At 45.0% G+C, this 26,423-nt stretch overlaps 1 long non-coding RNA gene across 1 annotated transcript; it reads left to right on the plus strand.

Moving 5' to 3' along the window:
• The first annotated feature begins 202 nt into the window (after positions 1-202).
• On the plus strand, positions 203-4,279 carry LOC136483949 (uncharacterized). The gene is made up of 2 exons (XR_010765706.1): positions 203-719; positions 1,167-4,279. It is a non-coding gene; the product is annotated as an uncharacterized lncRNA (long non-coding RNA).
• The last annotated feature ends 22,144 nt before the right edge of the window (positions 4,280-26,423 follow it).

Genomic DNA, 26,423 nt, shown 5'->3' on the forward strand with positions numbered 1-26,423 from the left:
CATCGAAGTTGGTGCGTCTGCACCTAAACGAGTACCAAGGATTACTTAGCTTCGAAGCAATGCATCATCTGGTGGAGAGCCAACTCAAGTGGGCCCAAGGGGGGCGGCCGGCCCCACCACTTGGCCGGCCAGCCTGCTGCTGCCGCTACCTATAAAATCCCACCTCCTGGCTGCTCTCTGCCTCAAACACAACAACAAACCAGCCTCTAAGTTCTAAATTTCAAATTCCAATTCTAAAGCTTAGTGATTCAATTAGTAGTAGTGCTGTTGAAATTAGGAAGAGACAAAGAGATTAAGGGTAGAAGTTCTGTTGAAATTCTGCTTAGACAAAATTATTTGCAAGTAGAACGACTAACCCCTGGACGACTAACTCTTGGATGGCTAACCGCTAACTATTTTATTTCCTAACCCATTCCTTGAGTTTTTGTTGTTCTGTCAGTTTTTGCAGGATGATGCGCAAGTTGAAGGGCACGTTCACCCGCTCATCTTTGTCTCGCTCCACCAGGAGTATGTCTTCACAAGCTAGCTCTGACATGCAGGCCGATGTTCCATCTCCTGTGACCTAGGCGCCGCCACCGTCATCATCAGCAAGCAACATTCTACAGGAGGAATCGTAGATCCACTAGCGATCCAAGACGAGAGAGAAGTCTTCAAGAAGTTGAAAACCCAAAGGTTCATACATACAATTGCATATGATCCTCTCTTGCTGTAAGCCACAGGTATGGATGCTAAATTTGATTCCATTTTTAGAGCTGTTGGATGGGAAGGTGTTTGAAATGTTGTTGAGCAAGGGTCTAAACTTTTAACATTAGAATTCTTATGCACTCTGCAAATCACTAATACTGGGGTAAAATTTAGACTCTTCGGGAAAGAATTTTCTTCTCCCTAGAAGGATCTAAGTTTGCTCCTAGGATTCTATTCGCAGTGCATAGTTGATGTAGACCATGCTCTACAAGATTTTGATAAGTTAAAATTTTGGAGAGAAACTTCTAGAAAAATTGAAATGTACCATCCTCATACCAATGATATCCATCATCCCACATTATGGTTCATGCATAAGTGGCTAGGTTTCACTTTATTTCAAAGACCAGATATTCGTACACTAAGAATAGATGATCTTAATTTAGGTCTGTTGGATAATGCTTTGATTGCTTATATTGATACAGAGCGCTTGTACATTGACTTCGAATACTTCCGTCAAGCCCATATGCTGAAAAACAGAGATGATGGACAGCTTGTCATGATGTATCTTGGGTATATAACTAAGATTCCATTACCTAACCGGAATCTCAGTTTATATACTATGAATTCTTTCACCTTTGATCTGCAGGTTAGGGAGGTAGCACCTCGCAGAAGTGCCTCTCCAAGACTGTCCCATGCACCGCAGCAGAAGTGCCTCTCCAAGACTGCCCTAGAATAACATGGCACTAACCCAATTCTAGAAGGACCGGCCTACACTGGCTATGCTGGCTGGGATCAAGCAGGATCTTCTCGTAGGTACCAGCCTGAGCATGCTGGTTGGAACCAGCCATCCCCTCATCAATTTGAATGCTCTTGGCAGCAGGCTCTGAGTGAGCAGTGGCACAATGGGAATTTTGACAACTACCAGCAGCAACATTATGAGGAAACCTCAAGTGGCCATTAGGGATGACGCATGTCTTTCTCTGGCCGGGTATCATGATCAATAGATGGACCACCAGCGCTTCGATAACAGACTGATGACCCTTGAGGTATAGATCAAAGCCATACAAAACACATTGCATGAACACTCACAATGGCAGGCGATGATGGGGAACGCGATCGCCAACATCCAACAGAAGCAGCAGCAGCAGCAGAACGAAAATTGGGGCCTTTTGTTTTAGAACTTCAACATCCGGCCACCGTATTGATCGACCATGTCAACATTCAACTTGGGCGAAGGGCCTCCCCGTGTATCAAGGTAAGTATTTCTTTCTTTTGTGTTTCATAATGTTGAGTTTGTTTTACTTATATGTTTAAAAAAATATGCATAACTAAAAACAAAATAAAAATTTATCTTTGTATTAGTTATATATCAATTAGTAAGGTGTGATCTAAAAAATGAAAACCAAAACAACAAGAGTTTGTATAAAGTTCGCTTTAGGTTTGATTTTTAAGAGCTAAATAAAATAAAAGGAACTCTCAAGATCTCTTATAATGGAAATGAGGAATAGTTGCTCTATTGTAATTCCTTTCAAGTACCTAGTTTTCAGCCATGAATTCTCTTGAGTTTTGGATAAAATTGATTTGATATAAGAATTTGCTCTGAACTTGAAACTCACGGGTAGCATATCCTTGATCTAAGTCTAGGTAATTGACCGATATCATATGAGAAGGCCTAAGTTACTATTTATCTTGTTCCAAGTGATACTAAATTCTGGAGATTTATCTTTTGAAAAACATAAAAATGCTATATGATGAGTTTCTGTATGATAAAGCTTGAATTCCTACCAAAGCCAAACATTTTAGACTAGGAAAACCTCCACTCATATATGTTCCTTGTTTTGCATTGAGTTTTGTCAAGGTTTGTTGACCCTTATGAGAGGTTTGTCATGCTCTTAAAATAAAGATCACGTACACACCACCCACGTGTGCACTACTCCTGCACTAGAGGTGGGCGCAAAAACATGCCTTCCATTTAGATCCACCTAAAAATGTTTTACTCCTACACTGGGATTGAACACCAAAAATATGTTTGATAGGTTTTCCATCCACCAAATAAATGCTCCAAGTTCTTGTTACTGTATCTCAAAAGTTTTATTGCAGAGAAGAGGTATGGGCTGTTCAAAAGTTATTCATAAAACAAAAGAGAAGAAGAGTTGAAAAAATGGACAAGTGTCCGAGACATTGAAAACAATTGGTACTTAGATGCCCGACTAAAAGAAAAAAAGAAAGAAAAAAAAGAAAAGAAAGATAGTCCATATTCTCTTGCAAAAGTATTTCCGAGTTGCAAGAGAGATATGTTTTCAAGGAGCATAGTAGAATTAGGTTAGCCACCATATATATCCACATATATCCACACACATGCACATCTTGATTGTATGACTCAACTCTCTTTGGATTCGAGGTTTGACTTTACAAAATATGCATTGCAAGTATACTATTTCATGATATTTCCACTCCTATGAGCTCCACATAAGTCTTAGATGTAGGAGGAAGAAAGGCATAACATTATTATTGCCTTGGTGAGAATCCACAAATACCACATATATTGAGAGACTTGAGAGTGTCATACAATGAAAACTCTGAGTTTTATTTTGAAAAACTTATAAAAACTCTAGAATAATGGTTGAGCAAAGAAGTTGAGACACAGTGCTTGACTTGATCTTTCTGTCTTTCAATTGCTCAAGACCCAAGTGAAGGCTAAGATGCCCCATGGTTGAAGAAGATATGTGTAGGTTTGAAAGTCATATCAGTTTGTTCTAACCCGGAGGGTAATTTTTGATTGAACGCATGTGTACTTTTGAGGAGTGATAACATTGATGTAACTCCTGATCCATTGCTGAGTTTAACATTGCTCAGGGACGAGCAAAAGTTAAGCTTGTGGGAGTTTGTTGACGGTAGTTATCATCCATCGTAAACCATCAATAAAACCTATATAAATGCATGAAAATGATCATCAACATAGGTTTAGGGGTTTAAACTGACAAATTCCACGAGTTTTGGTGAATCTGTGTTTTTAGCAGGGTTTATTCAGAAAACCATCAAGGTGGACCCAATTGTTAGAATTAATCATTGTTATCCGCGGTGAAAACAACTCTAGAAGAATCTGGAAGGCATACGAAGGCATCCCATTGAAGCAGAACAAGGGAGGATGATAGGTGGGGCCTGTCGACCTACTAGCCCCTCATGGCAGCTCTTCTTCACTACGTCGGTTCTCCAATGCCTTAAAGATCACATCTACTCCGTTGTTTTAAGTTGGTTTGATCTGAGGGCTCAGGATTGATGCTACACCATATATATATATATATATATATATATATATATATATATATATATATATATATATATCAGCCCCCACCCCCCTGGAGGCATCATCTCATTTTGACAAGAGCTACCACAATTATTCGAGAAGATCCACCAGAGAGAATAGAATAGATCTCCTATTCTTCTAGTTCTAGTATAGGCTAGCTAGCAAGATTCAAGTAGAGTTGGGCTATTGCTCAGGATTCTAGATTTATCATCTGGAGGCTGGTATAGCCATTGTATACTCTATTATTCATGAATTTGTGCTTTATCAATACTAAGTTCCTATTTATTATGTTCCTAGTTTGCTTTAGTAGTATGCTTGATATAGTCATGATTGATAATGAATTTATGCATAAGTTCGCAAAGTGCTTAGCTCATTTCTCAAGTGAGTTAAGTGGTAGACATTATGTAAGCTTGGTGCTTAAATATTATTTACCTACGGATGCACCCTACATTCTGGGCCATGTGGTAGATCGCGAGTGTGACACTCTCATTGAGTCCATTGTAGTCCACTCCCCGTTTGTAGGACAAGTAGGACCTGGTTGCGAAGGGAATCAAGCTTTGTTCTCGATCTTCCTTAGTAATGTTCCTTATGCCTAGATGCAAAGTTAATTATGATATAGGTGAAAGTATATATACTAGGGTGTACAAAAGACTTAGTACATAAGAAATGACTTAGGAATCTTTTCTCTTAATTAATCTCCTGCCTAGTCATACTATATTTATGAGTATCTATTTCTATCTCTTTATTATTATCTATGCCTTACACTTATCATTTATTTATCATTTGGCTTACCCCTGTTAGAGCACATGTTTAGTTAATGGTTCCATCATAAGTATACATATTTGTCAATATCTCCTCCCGGTGGTAAAATATAAATAACGATACCTGGTATACTCTCGGGGTGAAATGCTACAATGGTACATTCATCTGTGCACTTGTGGATTACTTCAACATATATAATCTTTCCTGAATTTACAAGTGTCATTAATAAGTACCAACAAACATTTCTAGCATCATTGCTAGGGATGACAACTTAGTAAAAGTTTTGTTAAGAAATGTCAACACTAGTACAATCATCTATGAACGTTATGAAATATCTTTTGCCACCTTTGGTCAGCTCACCATTCATTTGTCGGAATGAATTAGTTCTAATGGTGCCAAGTCCCTCACAACAGCATTGTGAGGCATACGAGGTTGCTTCGATTGCAAGCATACATGGCATTTAGAACCTTTTATCAAATCCAATTTTGGGATTAAATTCAAACCAGCTAAGCGAGTCATGCAACCAAAATTTATGTGACATCGACGTGAATGCCAAACATTAGATTCAACATCACAACTTACATTATTCACGGACTTAACACAAGCATCATTTGTGGACAAGCGGAACACGCCTCCGCTCTCATAGCCTTTACCCGCAAAGGTTCCATACTTAGAAAGTATGCACTTATTAGATTCAAACAAAAGTTTATAGCCATCTTAACACAGCAACGAACCACTAATTAAATTCTTCTTTATTGAGGGGTCCAGATCAAAATGCTTGCAACATATGTCAGGAAACAGATGAAATAGTTTGAACAAACGCTTGCAACATGCCTCTCAAACACTTGCAACATATGCAACATGTGCAACATCCCCCCATCTACTTTTGCAACATCCATATGAAACGATTGCAACATGCCTCCAAAACGTCTAAAACAAGTGAAACGTACATTCAGAACTCTAGGGGGAGAGAGGCCTGGGCTAGTTGACTCCGATCGACGGGGTGGGAGCTAGCAGCGAGCGGCTGCGCATGAGCCCCCCTAGCACCAGCACTAGCAGCGCACACAAGCACCACCACCACCAACACTAACGGCACTAGGCTTGCCTTGGTAGCGATAGTGGGGGATGGGGGAGCGCCATGGCCTACGGGGTGGGGGAAGCTCGGTTGTCCGGGTGAGAGAGGGTGCCGCACCTGGATCGGGGAGAGCCGCCGACTCCCTTGCAACACCACCGCGCCGCCACCATGGATCTCGCTCGTGCTCTATGGATCTAGCTGGAGTGGGGGAGAGGGCCACCGGATCCGCAGGCATTGGGCGCTCCCAGTGGTTGAGGACGCCGGGGTGGAGGAGGAGCCGCCAGGGTTGGGAGGAGGATGCCAGGGTGGGGGAGGGCGCACGCCAGGGTGGGGGAGGGTGGCGTCGGCGGCCAGGGAGGCAGCCAATGGCCTCACATCGGGGTGGGGCATGGCGCAAGCGCGGAAGGGATAAGGATGGGGAGGACGAAGCGAGGGATAAGATTTTTTGAGGTGTGGGAGTGAGCAGAGTGAGGCGTCGGTCCGCATGTCTTAATTGTATCATTATCACTTTAACTATCATAATACAAACTTGATACTACTTTGGAACATACACTTGATAATGTGTGAGCTTTTCTTAAGCCTCACTAGTCTGATTGACAATGTACGAGCTTATATAAAATATATATTATTCATAGTATTACACTATATCATTTGTTATTAATATTATTCATAGTATTATATATACTCCCTCCATGCCAGTTACGTAGGTTAAGAGTCAAACTTTATATATAATCTTTGACTAATAATTTGGTTAATAACTTAATTATTCTAATACTAACTTGATACTATTAGATTTATAATCAATTATATTATCATGTAGTAATCATAAATAATATAATATAATATAAAATAAATGAGTGTTGTGGAGGAGCCCTCCAAAAACGTCACCACCAAACTGGCAAGGTACCATTTTTGGTGTTGCCCTTCTGTGTCGAGAAACTATCAAGTCATTTCAGGAGTTCTTCTCATCGTTCAAGTGGTTTGGCAGCTAGTACTATTTGCCCATCAAGTTTGACCACAACACATGCCTGCAACCGCTTGTTCGTTTGACCACAACACATGCCTGCCATGGCACTTAGGACATCAACAAAAATGGTTTCTTATTTACAACAGCGCAAGGAAGATAACCCCCAATTCTTTTGGGATTTTGAATGTGATGATGAAGGTATCATTCAGAACCTCTTTTGGAGCCACGTTAGCATGCAGGGAGAGGTTGCGGATTTGGACACTACTACCCAAAGTATTTGTAGCAACGTCTCTTTTACTTTAGACGCGACTCAATTCAAAACCGCCCCAACAAATGGTTCTCAAAACGAGGCACCCCTGGTATTTTTAGACGCCCCTAGACATGGCCCTGGAGCGGCTCTATATCTATTCACCCCCAGAAATGGCACTAGGGCGGCTCGATCTAAAGCCACATATAAATAGGCGCCGAATAGTAAAAAATATTTATTAAAATTCGAATTTTGTAAACATCCTCAGATGAAGAAACAGTCAAAACAATGTAGACTCGAAAAGGTATACAACTTTACAGTTGACAACTTTAACATTTGAAATCATCTATTCAAGGAATACTACGTTTGAATTTGTCACATTTGAAATTTAAAATTTTCAAACGACATCGCACGGAGAAACAACTAAAACAAAAGTTCTAGATCCCGAGAAGTTAAACAACTTTGTAGTTGATAACTTTTCATTTGAAATTATCTAGCTAAGGATAATTACGTGTAAATTTGCTACATTTAAATAAAATTTGAATTTTCCAAACAACCTCTGATAGAGAAACGACTAAAACTAAAGTTATAGATCCTGAAAAGTTATACAACTTTGTAGTTGATGATATTTTCATTTGAATTCATTTAAAGTCCCAAACAATCATTTTAAATTCGGTTAAGTATAATATGAGGAGGAAGAGCATCTGGTATAGACACAAGTGACTGTGTGATGGAGTGGTTAGAGGACTAGCATACGAGGTGGGAAGTCGTGGGTTTGACCCCTGGTGGCCATGATGTGCGCTTTTTTCGCGTGAAAAATTGCGTGTGGCAGCCCGGTGGGGCCTTCCGGGATGATTATTACTTTTTTGCTATTTCTTTTTACCCAGATTTGTGATTCTGAAAAACAGATTTGTAGAGACGGCTTATTTTTTAGCTACCTGTACAAATACTCAGCCGCCCCTAGAAACTAGTTTGTAAGGGCGGCTGGCCAACCGTCCCTACAAATCATTGATTTGTAGCGACAGATGGGTAGGGATGGCTGACCCAAACCCTCCTACAGACCATCTCCATCTGCCCCTACAAACTCAAACAGGCGTAGTGGGAGATGCAGTAACACCACATACAAGACAAATATTTACAACATGCCACTGGCAATGATCATTAGCTCCTTGTTTGATAGGGCTCCTCTCCGGCTCCGACTCCGGCTCTACCTCGTCAGAAGGAGCCCTACCAGATGGTTTAGTAGGAGGAGCCGTCTGAAGCTGTTTTTTGAGTGGAAAAAGAAGAAGTTGGAACCGTTTTGGAGGTGCCATAAATTGTGCCTCCCGTAGAACGGCTCTAGCTCCTCCAAAGAAGCCTTTGAGAAGTGCTCCCAAACACGCACCATCACCACCAAAGTGGCATAATACCATGTTTGGTGTTGTCCTTCTGCATCAAGAAACTATAAGTCACTTGAGTGGTTGTTCTCATCGTTCAAGTGGTGCATGGGCGAATGCAGGAAATGCATACTGTTCACACACTTTTTGTTCGGAATAACCACTTTTCAATGCAGTCCACTACTGTCCATCATTGTTGTTTACTAGTATGAATGCATACTGTTCATGCATTGTATCTTTGACAGCCACGACTATTTGTCCATCAAGTTTGACCACAACACATGCCTGCCATGGCACTTAGGTCACCACTTGTTCTTTACGATTCACACGCATTGTTGTTCAAATAGCTTATCCAACCGGTTGTGTGATTATCATGAATAGTATATATTGAAGTGTGAAAAAATAGCATGTAGAAGATTGTTATAACAAGACTGCGTGATAAATAAAAAATTAATCTATCTATCTATACTATAAAAGAGCGAAGGAATTGAAAATAGCCTGTCACCCTGATATTCCTACCCACCTTAATTTTTGTCCCTTAGATCTACATTAAAATCAAATCCAACGCATCTAAAATTTCCACCGTAATCTAACAAGTGGACCCGGCCGGAAAAACGGTAAACGTTTACACGTGTTTCTCTCTTGCGTATAGTCCGCGAGCTATTTTTTTCCACGCAAAATCTTACCCACCCGCCTATACCCCCATCCCCGTCTCTTTCCCTCACGCAGTCTCTTTCCTTTTCTCCGCGGGCTACCTAACCTTTGCCGCCGCCGCCGTAGAAAAAGGAAAAAAACTTCGGTCTTTGGAACCCAAAAGTAGATGCGGGGACCACAATCCCACGTCACCGTCGCCACCAGAACCTGTCCTGCGCCTCGTCAGTTTGTGCAATGAGCTCTACGGTGGCTACGACACCGATGGCCCTATGCAGAGACCGAGCGTTGTTCAAAGAATGAGCGGCCATAGATTGCTTCCCACGGCACCGATGGCCCTAAGGAGGCCTCACCGGCGTCGTCCAGATCCAGAGACCGAGCGGCCGCAGATTACTTCCCCAGCCAAAAGGTGAAATTTGTTCTTCTTTTCCCACGTACATATATCTATATTGCAAAGAAAATCCCTTGATCTTGTTCTAGATGGATGAATCGGCAAAAATCATTGATGCAAAAAGTTGGTTCGCGCCTTGGGCTTGAGCGGCTGGCGATGAAGACGTCGACATCAATGGAGCGGGCGGCGCGGCTGGTGGCTTCCCGTCACTGGCTGCGCCCCTCTATGATTGGATTAGGGTTTAGGTGTCGGTGGGGAGCTCGGCTTAGTCGAACCTCGTGACTTGAGCCGCCGGCCCCCACCTCTATTTATTGCGCAGTGTGACAGGGCCCTCCAGCCATAGTGGGCTGGGCGCCCCCGATCAGGGCGCGGATCAAAGGCCCAACTGGGCCGTTGGGCCTAGTTTGGGATTGAGATCAATCTAACAATCTCTCCCTTGATCTCCTACCATCTTTCAATTTCATATCATTTACTTTTGTTCATTCCATTACAGATTAGCGCGTAGAGCATGTTTCATCGTCACAGTCAATTGCTGATAGATTTAACAGCTACAACACACCACTCTGTTCTGAAAATAGATACTTAACTTTGGGCCTTCTTTTGTCCAGGAATTATAGGCTTTCCCTTAAACCCATGTCGGCTACATGTTCTCTGAACACGTTGGGTGGTAAGCCTTTTGTAAGCGGATCCGCGAGCATCTTTTCGGTACTTATATGCTCAAGACTTATGACATGATCTCGGACTTTATCTTTCACAACATAATACTTTATGTCAATGTGTTTGGCAGCACCACTTGACTTATTGTTGTGAGCATACTGTACTACCGGATTATTATCGCAGTATAACTTAAGTGGTCTATAAATGTCGTCAACCACCTTCAAACCAGGTATGAACTTCTTTAGCTAGTTCACCTACCCCATTGCCTCATAACATGCTACAAACTCGGCATACATTGTGGACGATGTAGTGACGGTTTGCTTTGAGCTTTTCCATGAAATAGCTCCCCCTGTGAGAGTGAATACATATCCAGACGTGGATTTTCTATCATCTCCCGCATAATTAGAATCTGAATATCCCACTATATGGAGTGAATCTGATCTTCTATACGTCATCATGAGACCTTTCATTCCTTGCAAATAACACAAGACTTTCTTTACTAATTTCCAGTGTTCTATTCCAGGATTGCTCTGGAATCTGTCAAGTAACCCAGTAACAAATGCCAAGTCAGGGCGTGTACATACTTGAGCATATTGCAAGCTTTCGACAGCTAAAGCATATGGAACCGCTTTCATTTGATCGATCTCATATTGGTTCTTGGGGCATTGAAAATCCCCATATCTGTCGCCCTTGACTATAGGAGCAGGTGAGAGACTACATTTGTGCATACTGAATTTCTTTAAGATTCTTTCTATGTATGCCTTTTTGTGACAGTGCTAATACCCCCTTTACTTCTATCTCGGTGAATCTCGATCCCTAGAACGAACGAGGCTTCACCAAGATCTTTCATATCAAATTTTGAGGACAAAAACTTCTTTGTCTCCAGTAGTAGACTGACATCACTACTAGCAAGTAAGATGTCATCCACATACAGGACAAGGAAGATAAACTTCCCATTCTTAAACTTTGCATAGACACAATTGTCCTCAACATTCTCTTAAACCAAAAATTCCTTATTGTCTGATCAAACTTCAAGTACCACTGTCTTGAAGCTTGTTTTAATCCATAAATGGATTTCTTTAGGTGGCATCCCATTTGTTCTTTTCCTTCCATGACAAAACCTTTCAGTTGTGCCTTGTAAAAATTTTCCTCCAAGTCTCCGTTGAGAAATATTGTCTTTACATCCATCTGATGTAATTCTAAATCGTAATGTGCCACTAATGCCATTATGATTCTGAAGGAATCCTTACATGAGACTGGAGAAAAGGTCTTATTGTAATCAATACCTTCTCTTTGTGTAAAGCCTTTTACCACAAGTCACACTTTATATCTCTCTATATTCCCTTGAGAGTCAAGTTTTGTTTTGTAGACCCATTTACAGCCTACTATTTTGGCTCCTTTAGGAATTCTTTCCAAGTCCCAAACTTTATTGGCATTCATAGATTTCATTTCATCTTCCATGGCCTCAAGCCACTTTGATGAATGATCACTTCTCATGGCTTCTTCAAATGAGGTGGGATCATCCTCCATTTGAAATTCCTTAGTATTGTATACTTCATAGTCAGCAGGAATAGCTGATCTTCTAACTCTTTGAGACCTTCGAGGGGCCTCCACATTTGGCACATCTTCTGTTTGAGGCTGTTCTTGCTCCCCCTCATGTGTGGAAATAGGTTCTACAGGATCCTGAAGAACAGATTCCTCATTGTCATTCATTGTTGCCACAGGCAGAATAACAACAGGTGCTGGCACCATAGTATCTTGCACTGTTGGTGCAGCGACAGCAGGTAGTGAGAAAAATGGCTCATAAATCATTGAAGTGGGCGCATACACCCGCTTCTCTTCAAGGTCAATTTCTCGAGCTACCATGCTCCCCCTCATCATTTCATCCTCTAGGAAGACAGTGTGTCTCGTTTCCACAAACTTTGTATGTATGTCTGGATAGTAGAAACGAAAACCTTTTGACTTTTCTGGGTAGCCAATGAAATAGCAACTTACTGTTTTGGGATCTAGCTTCCCAATGTTTGGGTTAAATACTTTAGCCTCAGCAGGACTCCCCCACACACATAAGTGGTTTAGTGAGGGTACTCTTCCTGTCCACAACTCATTTAGTGTTTTGGGCACCGACTTACTTGGTACTCTATTGAGAATATGAATGGCCGTTTTTAACGCCTCCATCCACAGGCTCAACGGTAAGGTGGAGTAACCTATCATACTGCGCACCATATCCATCAGGGTACGATTGCACCTTTCAGCTACTCCATTCTGCTGAGGTTTGCCCGGTGTAGAATACTGGGCTACTATGCCATTCTCCTTTAAGAACCTTGCCAAAGGTCCAGGAACTTGGCCATATGGGGTATGCCAACTGTGGGGGTATTAACCCCTATACCCTTACGGCTAAGCTTGGGCCGGCCCGGATCGATGGGTCCGGTCCATCCGAAAGATGACGCGCGGCCTAGCCAACCTGGTTGGAGTCCTGCGCAAGGAGTCAAGGCAGATTTGGCGATCAAGCAGGATCCTGGTCAGTTAGAATAGGAATCCTTATCCGGCTACATATGGCAATTGTAACTGACTAGGATTAGTTTCCAGATCTGTAACCCTGCCCCCGGGACTATATAAGGCGGGCAGGGGATCCCTCTAAAAACATCTCTCATTGACATACAGCAATACCAATCAGACGCAGGACGTAGGTATTACGCCTTCTTGGCGGCCGAACCTGGATAAAACCTCGTGTCTGTCTTGTGTCACCGTCTCGTTTGTGACTTACGCATCTGTCTGCCAACAATCTACTACCTTGGGCATACCCCTAGGTAGACTGCCGACCATATTTCGTCGACAGTGGCACGCCAGGTAGGGGGTGTGCGTACTGCTCTCCAAGCAAACAAGACGGTCATCACCTCCGGCTCCATGGCTACGCCGAACGGCCTCACGTTCACCGTCGGCCAGATCACCTGGACCACCGGCTCCGACGACGCCATCGCCATGATCATGGAGGAGGCGTGGATTCAGTCTGCGCCGACCACTACTTCACTTGCATCGGCTACGGCTCCGACCACTACAGATATGGCTCCGACCACTACGGATACGGCTCCGACCATGATGGATCTGGCTCCGACCACGGTACATCCGGCTCCGACCACGCCTACGTCACTTCTAGCCACGCCGACGACCCGTCATCCGCTTCCCCGCTACAAAGGGAAGCAGATCGACAACACCGGCCTGCTCGACTCCATCGATCGGGTCGGCACCAAACTCGCTAAAACCCTAGCTCTGGTATGTACGATCCAAAGTCAACCTAATGAGCAGGTAACCACTCCCTAGAACAGATCTATCCAACCAGCTCGGACCAGTTGTCCTACGCGACGTGGAACAGATCTCGTGGTTATATCTACTCCTGAGGGGCGCTCCGCTCGTCGCCAGCCGACCTTCGCAACAGGTCTCCGACTCTCTGAGTACGAAGCCTCGACGGAGAACCACCAGGTCCAACCCTACGGCCTGCGAAACGCTGCTTCCAGCTACGCGTACAACCTACAACGCCGCTCGGATCTGTGTTTTATGTGCCAACCTTGACAGAAGCCACGCAACTTCGTCAACATGGTCCGAATTGAAGATCATCGTGAAGGATCCGTCCACATGATCCAAGAGGGCGATTCCAGCTTCTTGTCTGGCACCGCATCTAATGCCTCCATCCACACCGAGCTATAGCATCACGAGGATGAAGGCGTCGAGTACGATCTGAATATCCCGGATCACGCCCCGGGATTCCCGCAATTCCCGTCTTTCCCGCCAAGGCGAGGGGGTTTGATCAACGTGGTCAGCAATGACGAACCACCGGCAGTTGGCGAAACAGAACAAGAAAGAACTACTCGCGAAGCACGCAATATTGACCGGTTTAATCACCGACAGATCGAAGCTGAAGCAGACCAGGAGGCACGACGCATAAGGGTCTAGCCACGTGAGCTCAACAATGCTTTCGACAGGGTGGGGGACAAACAAGTCTTCAAGACTCCAAGCACCAACGTAGCCGTCGCCATGGCGACAATACAGTGGCTACCCAACACTCCCGAGACCCAGGCAGTTCGCGACGACATACAAGCTTATCTGACGGCTGCTATGGCTCAGACTGCAGAGATGATGAACCAAGCCCGGGCTCCATCCGTTTCGGTCGAATCAAGCCACAGCCGCCAATACTCAAGTCGCTCACAGCCACTCAACCAACGTGGCTCGCGCAACAACGACCCATCGGACAACCGGCAAGGCGGAAACGGTGGTCATGATGGTGGTCGGGACGACAACCGCCGCCGGGAGGATAACCGCCATGATGTTCGAGACGACAACCACCGAGAAAACCGCGACAATCGCCGTGATAACCACGGTCGCAGGGCTAACCCAGATGGCAATCGAGATCGCCGCGATGGCAATAACGATCTCCGCAATTACCTCGGTGGATGTGACCTACGCGCTCGCATCAACCAGAGAGCCAACGATCGTGCATCTCATGAAAGCTATCGCCGTATGGAATATGACACTGCCCACGGCCCGCCGGGTCTGAAGCAGTTTACTCCACACCTTCGCCAAGTCATATGGCCCAAGAATTTCAAGCTCGAGAAACTCCAGAAGTACAACGGCAAGGAAAACCCCGAATTATGGGTCATGCTCTATGAAACTGCATGCCGATCAGCCATGGGAGTATGCTCCCATGCGGTTGATGTGATGTATATTTCAATAAAAAAACGTCACGGGAGTATGTGTGTACTGTGCTAGTGTAGACCATCATACTCCATATATTCCAACGCAAGTCACTTCTTCAATAGTTTTTTACGTGCGCGACAGTGCGAGAGGCCGCGTGGTGAAAGAACTCGGAGTAGAAAAACGTAGCAGAGTCTTCGTCCTTCGGCAGTTCGGCTTTGAATCGTGGCCTTTCCCTAGTGATGGAGTGGTTTTCGTCGGACGGAGCAGTGGAGGGCGCTCGTGACTGCAACCTGCGATAGCGATAGCGATGCCACCGCCACCGATTGGGACCATGGGCATGCTCTTTATTGTGTCGACAGCCGGTAAAGCCCGTAGTCTCTGAACATACATTTGGAGAGGCGGCTAGAGTTGGTGCCACATGTAAATGTGTATCTTTAGGAAATGTTGAAATCCAACTATTTTCAGAGACGGCTGCAGGTAAAGCCCGCAGCCTTTGAAGATGCATTTGTAGAGCTTGGCCACCGCTGCAAATGCATGTTCAGAGGCGTCTTGGTTCACAGCGCTCTGTCGTTGAAAATCGATTTTTTAGTAGTGTTACATGCCGAATTTTATGGGTGGGTCTATTAAATAACTATAATTTGAATTGTATTTCGTAGATTCTTATGATGAACAACGGCAAAGCAGACAGTCCCTTGCTGTGTGGGGGTGCCTCGATTGCTTAATACTCCCTCCATCCCAAATTGTAAGTCATTCCAAGAATCTTGGAGAGTCAAACTTTTTCAAGTTTGACTAAAATTATAGAGAGAAATACAAAGATTGATGACATCAAATAGGTATAATATGAAAATATAACTAATGAAGAATCTAATGATACTTACTTGGTATGATAAATATTATTATTTTGTTATATAAATTTGGTCAAACTTGAAAAACTTTGACTCTCCAAGATTCTTGAAATGACTTACAATTTGGGATGGAGGGAGTACTATATATGACGCACAACGTACGGGCAAAGCAAACAGTACCAAACTCCTAGTGTTGGCGAGCCTTCTTTTGCTTATTATTATCGGTACACCTAGTGTCCGGACGTCCAGCGCCAGGATGCGTCCGGACGCACCTCTAAAATCTGCACTCGCATATAGAAAACAACGCCAGCATGCGTGTGACCCGCATCCTGCCACTGTGCTACCATCTCAGGTGCGCTCCCCTCTGCGAGCCCCCCGCCGCGCCATGCAGCGTCGTGCCCATTTCACGCAGCACGCGGGACCCGCATCACCCGAGCGACAAGAGGGGAACGGCGCACCACTACTAGAGAACTGACTTTAGAACGATGTCCCAATTTGGCATTAGCCTCGGCATTTTTTGCCCCCGGGACTTGAGATGCCTTTAGTCCCGGTTGGTGTCTCCAACCGGGACTAAAGGTCCCTGCCCAACGGCTACTGCGCTCGGCACAGTGGCAGGGGACATTTAGTCCCGGTTGGAGACACCAACCGGGACTAAAAGTGGACCTTTACTCCCGGTTGGAGCCATCAACCAGGACTAAAAGTCCTCCAACCTTTAGTCCCGGTTGGTAATACCAACCTAGACTAAAGGTAGACTCTTTAGTCCCGGTTGGTAGGTCCCCCGATGGGTTAGTTCAAAAGGAAAGCATCCCATCCATTGTTAGATGTGTTGTGTAGGTGGGGTGGTAAGCTACGCGCGAGGCAGTGCATGGGGTCTTGGGTTCGAATCTCACGGGGGCGCAGCGGTGGGAGGCATTATTTTTTTAAAGCTGGGAGGATCTTTAGTCCCGGTTGTGGCAAACCAGGACTAAAGAACAACACCTTTAGTCCCGGATTGCTAGTCCCGGTTGGAAAACCGGGAGTAGAGCTAGTTCCCAACCGGGACTAGATCTTATTTCTGTAGTAGTGCACAACGCCTTCGATTCAGAAGGACCCGGCCATGGCGTCGTATGGATGCCCTGTCGGATCCAGGAGAGATGGTGCAGCAGAAGGTGGGTAAGAGAGATGCAACACCAGATCTACTTTTGAAACATCCAAATACAATAAACGCAACATACGTCTGAAAAGGCAGTTAAAACACTTGAAAAATGCTTCTGAAGCACTTGAAAAAATACCTGAAACACACTTGAAAACCAAGGCAACCATATGCAACATCCAAATAAACACACATGCAACATATGTGGAAAACATATGCAACATCCAGATAAACACACTTGCAACACGCGTTAGGAAAACACAGATGAAACATACATCTAAAACATCTAAAACACTCGAAATATACACTTGCAACATGCCTCTGTAATAATTGCAACATATACGACATGTGCAACATCCCCTGATGTACTAATGCATCATCCATATGAAACAAATGCAACATACATCTGAAACCTCTGAATCATTTGAAACATACATATACAACATAGGGCAGGGGAAGGCTGCGCGGTCGATTCCGGCCACCGGGGTTCGGCGGCGGCGGCTGCTCGATCCGGAGCCTGGCCATCGCCGGTGGTGGCGACGAGGACTGTCGCAACGGTGCGGGGGTGCCTTCGCCCAGTGGCCTCGACTCTGCGGTGCTCACCGCTATGCTGGTGGTAGTGATCGACACGAGCACGTGGAATGGCGGGGACTGCGCGGTCTGCCTCGCGGAGCTCGAGCCCAGGGAGAAGGCTCGCGCGCTGCCGCGGTGCGCCTCCGCTTCCACGTCGAGTGGAGGGGTGGGAGAGGAGTTCGTCGGGGTGGAGAGGAGGACGTCAGGGTCAGGGAAGGAGCCGCCGGAGTGGGGGAAGGAGCCGCCGCTGACCAGAGTAGCAGCGATGGCTACGTCATCGGGTGTGGGGCAAGACGCTAAGAGATAAGAATGGGGTGGGTCACAAGCGCTGTGGGAGAGTCTGACGTCTTAATCATATCATTATTATTTTCACCGCACCATGCGTGCGTTTCATTTCTCTCGATGGCCGTCAAAATCACGTTTCCTTTTAAGTCAAACCTCCTCTCTTTTTTTTTTTGTTTTTTTTTTGTTTTTTTTTTTGCTGCGTGCAAGTTTGGTCGACGGAAAACAGCAAAAGCACACGACTGCATGCATGCGATTTTTTCGATGAGCCACGTCATAACATGCATTCTTCTGGTCCCGTGGGCATGAGCGTCCGTCTTTGTCGTCGTCATCGACTCCTCTCCAAGACTCCGACAAGCGCAGTGGCTTTTGCTGTCACCGTGCATGGTATCCGGCAAGCCACCGCTAGCTTGCGGTAGCCGTAGTGGTATCCGGCAAGCCACCGCTAGCTTGCGGTAGCCGTAGTGGTATCCGGCAAGCCACCGCTAGCTTGCGGTAGCCGTAGTGGAGTCCGGCGAGCTAGCGTAGGTGGTGAAAGACGCAAGGACGACCTGTAAAAAAGCGAGACGCACGCACTTGTAAAGTCCTCAATCACATGCTGTTGAGACTCTCTCTCACCGCATACAGTAGGCAGGAATAGGACAGGCGCTCCACCACGACGCCTGCGCAGGTCGATTGAGCAGAACAATAGCGCATCCCCTGCCCATGTCGCGTTGCAGCGAGAGCAGCATGCATGCACTAGTACCCTGTCACTCGTCCACCAAGGAAAGCCGTAAATAGAAATCACGCCTCGGATGATGCGAGACAGGCTGGCTAAGTGGATTGTATACATCTGGAGACAAATTTGTGTTCACTATCAACCTCATTCTTGAAATTAAGTGACGTCAAGGTCACCCCGGTCGCGTAGTCGTTGCTGCTAATAACGTGATCAGTCACGTGTTCAAGCTATCTCGATCAAGTGCCATGGTAGCATACTGTACGGTATAGGACTTTGCATTAGTGTTCATAATTTTAATTTGCATATTTAGAGTAATATCAGAATAATAACTGGCTGAAGCAATATGCTTACTAACATTAATTAGTGTAGCAACATCAACACATGAGTTCATGGTACTTGTAAGATAATCATAAGTAACATGTAGTATATTTACCTTAGGCACGATGCCGGTGCATCATATATATATATATATATATAGCCAGCAGTAAGATTGAAAGCCCTCTGGTTGCTTCTGTAGTGCATGTGCACTGTGCACATAGCCAGACCACTGAAATCCGCCTTCACCGTACCAATCAAACCACTGAGCAAAAACTGATGTGACATACCATAGATATAAACATTGCTAAAACCAATACTTTCCAACCAGATGCATACTACTCTTTCTTTTTACTCACCAGGCCTCTTTTCCTCTCACTGTCTGCTTTCACGGCTCATTTCCTTCTATATATCCGCCACATGCGTTCCATTTTCTCTTTCCCGAGGCCACTATATAGCCTCTCTACAACTGGCTATTTTGACAGCTTTTTTTCCGACCCGAGGAATCTCCCCATTTCCAGTGATTTGAAACGGAAATACAGCATATGAGAGTGTATCAGAAGAAAGCAAAAGACAGACTTCTTACAACTCTTCCTTCCTAAACCAAAGGCCTATTTTGACAGCTGCAAGCCATATACTTACTATGATTTTAGTACACGTGCAGCATCCGAATCTAAGTGCTACTAATTGGCAAGCCGGGACTAGAACATGACTCACAGGCAAGCAGCACTAGGATAGCACCCTGGAACGCAGCTTTCACGTTCACAGGGCGCACCATCGTAGAAAAAGGTGATCGGCCACAAGACTGATCCAAAACAAATCTAAAGCCTCATGCGATGTTTATCGAGTCCGGCGAGGGTAGGTGACGTGGCTTGGTGTAGCCTTCCGGTCCAGACTCGAGAGCGACACCCCCCACCGGAATCCTCAAATTTACCTATATTTGTCGAGTGTATTTCCTCGGACATTCGGCGACTAAGTTATTTGTCGAGTGCTGCGCTAAAAACACTTAGTAAAAAAAAACTCGAAAAAGAAATAAAATTTTTTTTCTAGAAAAGAAGGAGAAGAAAAAAAAATGAAAAAAAACTTTACCAAGTGCTCAGATCTAGAACACTCGGCAAAGGAATAAAATCTTTTTTCTAGAAAAGAAGGAGAAGAAAAAAAAATAAAAAAAAAACTTTGCCCAGTGCTCAGATGTAGAACACTCGGCAAAAAAATAAAATCTTTTTTTGGAAAAAAAACCCGCCTTCTTTCTCCTTCCCCGCACACCGTCCCCTCCCTCCCCCCGCACACCGTGCGCCCCTCCCTCCCTCAACTCCAAGCTCCCTCTCCCTCCCCTCCCAGCTCCCTCTCCCAGCCCTCCCCGCCAGTGGCCGGCCATCGCCGGCGCACCTCCTCCCTCCCCTCCCCTCCCCTCGCCTCACCTTGTCGGCACCCGCTCCCATCCTAACCCGGTCGGCGCCCCTCCTCTCCTCTCCCAGATCCAGCGCCCCCTCCCTCTCTCCCGGCAGCGGCGCCCCCCTCCCCCCTCTCCCGGGCCGCTGCCCCTAGATCCGGCCCTCCCTCTCCCGGATCCGGCCGGTGGCGGCCGAATCTGGGCTCTGGTTGCGGGCGGCGTGGTGTCGGCGGCGGCGGCGGCATGGGGGCGTGGTGGTGGTGGTGGCGGTAGGCGCTTTGGTGGTGGTGGTGGTGGCGGTGGCGGTGGCGGCGGCAGGCGGCTTTGGTGGTGGTGGTGGTGGTGGTGGCCGGCGGCTGTGGTGGCCGGCTGTGGTGGTGGTGGCCGGCGGCTGTGGTGGCCGGCTGTGGTGGTGGTTGCCGGCGGCGGCGGTGGCAGACGGCTTTCTTTTTTTTATTTTTTCCTAAAAAATATTTGCCGAGTGTTTTTTTGGTTGCCGAGTGTCCGACAAAAAACACTCGGCAAACCGTTAAAAAGTTTCTCAAGTGTCGTTTGTCGAGTGTTACACTCGGCAAACTTTTTGCCAAGTGTTTTTGGGGCTTTGTCGAGTGACAGCAAAGCTGCCGGCTCACCCATGCGTACGAATCACCATGTAGTCGCTGAACGGCTGAAGGCTTGCCTGCCGTGTGCCCGTTGGGACTTACAAGCACGTGCAATAATTCGTGCAATAATTGAAGCACATTCCGAAAACAGCAAGGAGTACTGGAGTGTATAGACAGCACAGGACGTATGCAAGCTGGCCTCATGCGCATGGGCATGGGTATCTGCAAGCACCAGTACGTAAAGCCAGATGCATGCAGTACAGTGCGGGCTGCACTGTTGGGGCTTTGGTCCACCAACCAACGCCACCAAATAGTACTCTAGTAGTGCTCGTGGTATGTTAATAACCAAACTTCTTGAGCACCGTACCTTAATAATAAGCAGAGTAGCGAGATTTAAACGATGGTTTGTCGATCGGACTACCTACTGCATGCGACCACTTTAATAGATGTTTTTGCCTAAATATTATTTTTGGATCTGAAAGGTTGAATAGAAACGAAAAGTTCGATAATAACTGAAACAACCACTTTAATATAGTTCATGAATGAAAATTGAACACTAAAGACAAACTTTGAGAACTCATTGATAGTCCTATGATGAAACTGAGCATAAAATTAAAGTTTAAGGCTAATAATGACAATTTCAAAAATTCAATGGCAGAATTATATTCAGACTTAGGTAACAGTGGAGAGACCAAGATGACCATTCCACCTTGTGATCTATTTGGGATGAAAAGAACTCCAGAGAAAAAAGAAAGGAAGAATCCACCACGCCAAAGCAAGGATAATAATAGCATAATATTAGATAGCAGTGGTAATTAATCAAAATGTACTATGGCAACACAAAATATAGTGACTTAATCGTTAGACATTCCAGACATGTTTGGTTGCAAGCCCTTGTCGGCTCGAACAAACATTGGCTGTGGTCAAAGCTTGACGACCTCGAACTTTGGGAGAAAAAAATGTTGCTTGTACCTAGGTCATGATCAAGCCAAATTCAATTTGAAAATAGGTTATTGATGATAGCACTAGTAGAGAAACGGCCTTTGATCCCACCTCGAAATTTGGCTTTAGTTCCGGTATTTTTCGCGCCCGGGAGTAGACAGACCTTTAGTCCCGGTTTGTAGCTCCAACCGGGACTAAAGGTCCCTGCCCAACGGCTACTGCGGCAGGCTTTTGCTGCAGGGGACCTTTAGTCCCGGTTGGAGCTACCAACCGGGACTAAAGGTTAACTTTTACTCCCGGTTCGTCCCTCCAACCGGGAGTAAAAGTCTACTCCCGGCTGGAGGCTCCGTCCGGGACTAGAAAGGGACCTTTAGTCCCGGTTTGTCTCCAACCAGGACTACAGTTCCCCTCCTATATAGCCCTTCTTCCTCCCCGAGCCCGAGCCACTTCGAGCTCAGTGTTTTCTTGCTTCATCGCTGGCCTCTCTTCTTCCTCATCGCCGGTAATCACAAGATTTTCTTCGATTCCTCCATCGATTCTTCGGTTATAAAGGTTACCAACTCTATACTCTCATGTTTCATCAGTAGCATATCTCATTTTGTGGACTAGATATATGTGGTTTTTTATGATGAATTTTTTTTATTTGTAAGTCATTTAATCTCAAAATCACTTTAAAGTTTGCATATTTGGATGAAAGAAGGTTAAAGTAGTTATTCAAAACTAGTATTCAGCTTTCATTTCTAGCATGCATAGCAAACTTCATGGTTTAGAGATATAGAGAATTTTAGAGTTTTTTTAATTTTATTTGTTTATAAAATGAGAAATTTATATTATATTAAAAATGAGTATAGAGAGTAGATGGCAACTGCTTCTGGGTCCTCGGCCTCTCATCGGGTTCAAAAGCGACTGAGGCCGGACCTCCCTCTCATTGCATGCGGCAAGTGTGAGGAGAAGATTGTGATGGAGTACCGGGTGAGGAAGGAGAGTACCGGGTGAGGAAGGAGTGTCCCAACAAGGGCCGTATCTTCTACAAGTGTCCGGATCGCAATGTGAGTTATTTTGTCGCATTTGATGATTATGGTTAATTTATACTTATTTTCATGATGATTGTGATTAAAGTTCTAATTTTTTTGTTTAATTTTAGTGGGATAGCACTGGATGTTTAGTCTGGTACTGGGAGGAAGAGTATGTTGAACACGTGCAAAACTCTCTTGCACAGGCGGCTATGGCGGCTGATGAGGCAGTGATCCTGCGGAAGAAGCCCATAGATGTTGAACAAACGCATGATCTGTCTGTTTTAGTTGGGATTGGTCGCGAAATCCTTATGCTGCTGAAGTGCATTTTAGCTTTAGTTTTTTACTGGTAGTTGGGATTGTCTACATTGTAGCGAGACTTTCATAAATTAATACCTTGTGTGGTGACATGCATGTCGTATAATTAACTAATTATATTCTAGGTTTTAATATGGTATGTATGTTATGTAATGCAGATGAGCCGGCATTGGATGTACAATGCTGATCGCCGCTCCCAAGAGTTCATTGAGGGCGTGCATTCTTTCTTACGTGTGGCTGAGGCAAACAAACGCGATGGTTTCATGTGCTGCCCATGTGCCATATGTAAGAATTTGAAGGAATATGCTAGCTCAAGGAGTCTTCATTCACACTTGTTGAAGTCAGGTTTCATGCCAAACTATATTTGTTGGACGAAGCACGGAGAAACCGGGGTTGTAATAGAAGAAGGCGAAGAAAAACAATGGGACGATGATGACATTATTACTGAATATGGTGCCTTCAATGATACTGCAATGGGGGAAGCTAAAGAAGAGGTAGTGGCAGAAGATGAGCCCGCTGATGATCTTGGTCAGGCCATTCGTGACGCACAAAGAGAATGCAAAAGTAAAAAGGAGAAGATCAAGTTCGAGCGCATGCTAGAGGATCACAAGAAATTGCTATACCCAACTTGTGATGCGGGACAGAAAAAGTTGGGTACCACACTAGAATTGCTGTAATGGAAGGCAAAGAATGGTGTATCTGACAAGGGATTTGGGGAGTTACTGAAAATCCAAAAGAAGATGCTTCTGAAGGATAACGAATTGCCCGTCACTACATACGAAGCAAAACAGGTAGTTTGCCCTTTGGGATTAGAAATCCAGAAGATACATGCCTGTCCTAATGACTGCATCCTCTACCGTGTTGAGGAGTACAAGAAGTTAGATGCATGCCCAGTATGTCATGCATCGCGGTATAAGATCAGGCGAGATGACCCTGGTGATGTTGAGGACGAACGTCCCACGAAGAAAATCCCTGCCAAGATTATGTGGTATGCTCCTATAATACCACGCTTGAAACATCTGTTCAGAAACAAAGACCATGCAAATTTGTTGCGATGGCACAAAGAAGACCGTAAGGTAGACAATATGTTGAGACACCCTGCTGATGGGTCCCAGTGGAGAGCAATCGATAGAGAATTCCCGGAGTTTGCAAATGACGCAAGAAACTTAAGGTTTGCTTTAAGTATGGATGGTATGAATCCTTTCGGGGAGTAGAGCAGTAGTCATAGCACTTGGCCTGTTACTCTATGTATCTACAACCTTCCTCCCTAGTTATCCAAGGCCTAAGGCAACCTGGCAACGATATCGATGTGTACCTGAGGCCACTAGTTGAAGAACTTCTACTTTTGTGGATCAGACCAGGTGTATGTGTGTGGGATGAGCACAAACAGGAGCACTTTGACCTGCGAGCCTTGTTGTTCGTAACAATCAATGATTGGCCTGCTCTAAGTAATCTATTAGGACAATCAAACAAGGGATATAATACATGCACGCACTATTTCGTTGACATTAAAGGTATATTCATGAAAAAATGTCGAAAGGTCGTGTACCTTAGCCATCGTCGATTTCTTCCTAAGAATCACCCCCTAAGAAAGAAAGGCAAGCATTTTAAAGGTAAGGCAGACCACCAGACCAAGCCGGGCAACCGAACTAGTGAGGATGTACTCAATATGGTCAAGGATGTCAAAGTAGTATTTGGAAAGGCACATGGCAGCGAACCTGTTCCGAACGACGTCGACGGTCATGCACCCATGTGGAAGAAAAAGTCCATATTTTGGGAGCTACCCTCACTAGTAGAGAATAGAGCTTTACTCCCGGTGGGGAACCCCCTCTAGTCCCGGTTCCGCACCCGGGAGCAAGCATCCGGGACTAAAGGGGGGTCCTTTAGTCCCAGGTCAGGAACCGGAACTAAAGGTGGACCTTTAGTCCCGGTGGGTAACACCACTGGCGCTTTGCATTTTCCCATGTGTTGCTTCTCAATAAAGGTTTTCCAAACACTGCCCAATAAAAAATTTGCCACGTCATCAGATATAGTTAATCATCATGTTTGTGTGTATATATAGTTGCTAGAGATACCGAAATTACCTCTGGATAATATCTATCATATCTTGGTAGTCTTGTTGTGGTTTTCTCATCGAGTCATAGATTATCAAGTGACTTTTCACCAGATCGATGTCCATCAATATCCAATGATTGTTGCATGTGTTTATAGGATATAACGCATAACACTCATTAATTAACTAGAATCAACATATGAGCCATTAAGGATGATCGACATTATTAACACTCACTTGAAGTTGTAGGGAAAGAGTATATCCTTCTTGTGGCGTTGGTTCACTAAGAAGTTCATGAGGTTACTCTCTGACTCAGACTTCTAATTAGGCTTTGGAGTAACTGGGTCTTTGAATACTATATGGGGATCAACAAAACCAATTTCATTGCAGCCTTCCTTTCTGAGCTCTGTCATTGTAAATCTGCATATATATAATACTTGTTAGGATAATTTATATGCATATACACACATATGATGAGTTTAATAATAGATCAAAAAAATTATTACTTACAGGCAATAGCAGCTAATGATAACTTTGTCTAGAGAGGTCAGGTGGCATAGTTGATGAAATTCGGCAAAGTCAACATACATAACATCATCGCCACGGAACCAATGTTTGTCTCTAATTCTGACACCAACGCAGAAGTCTCCACCGGTAGACGCCTGCATGTACCACTTGTTTAGCAGGTACATTTGCGTCCCCAGATCACCTAAGGCTTGAGGGTTGTATAGACTCTGGCCTAGTACAAATTTTTTCTTCCAAATATTAACCTCCGCCACACTCTCAATGTTTCCATCACCAAACATCTGGTAAAGGTCGAGACCAGTCTCTTCTATAAATTCACCAAGGTGATCCAAATCGACATCCGGAGGTATGTTTGCCTGATGCATTAATCCTAAATTCGAACCATATTCATTACCAACAACTAGTGGGGGGGACTGATTGGTGCGATTGTTGTCCGAGTTGTGCAACTCCTTTCCCTGCCCGCTTCTTTTTCTGTGCCGCCTCAATTGACTTGGTGAGAGTGCGGTCATAGTCCGTTAACGTTGATTTGGACGGCTTACGAGATTCCCGCTGTTGTTGCTGGTAAGAAGCCACCTTTTTTCTTAGAATATCTAGAGCTACGATGAAGTACGGTTTCTCCAGGTTTCTCCTTGCTTCTTGATCCTTTTTAAGTTTGTCATAGAATCTGGACATATCTTTTTTATATGCATCAGTTACTTCTTCCTTCTGTTCAGATATTATTTTGGGAATAGCCCTTGGTTTCACGGTGGCTTTCTTTGCCGGCGGGGACTGGTTCTTCGTTTGCGGGGATGGCCTCTTGCTAGTACTTGGCTTTTTGGTAGGCGGGGGTGGGTGAGGCGTTGGAGACCTCCTTGGAGGTGGTGGCAGCGGCGTTGGAGACCTCCTTGGAGTTGGCGGCTGCGGCGT

The sequence above is a fragment of the Miscanthus floridulus genome, chromosome 9 (genome assembly GCF_019320115.1).
Source record: "Miscanthus floridulus cultivar M001 chromosome 9, ASM1932011v1, whole genome shotgun sequence".
Taxonomy (NCBI): Eukaryota; Viridiplantae; Streptophyta; class Magnoliopsida; order Poales; family Poaceae; genus Miscanthus; species Miscanthus floridulus.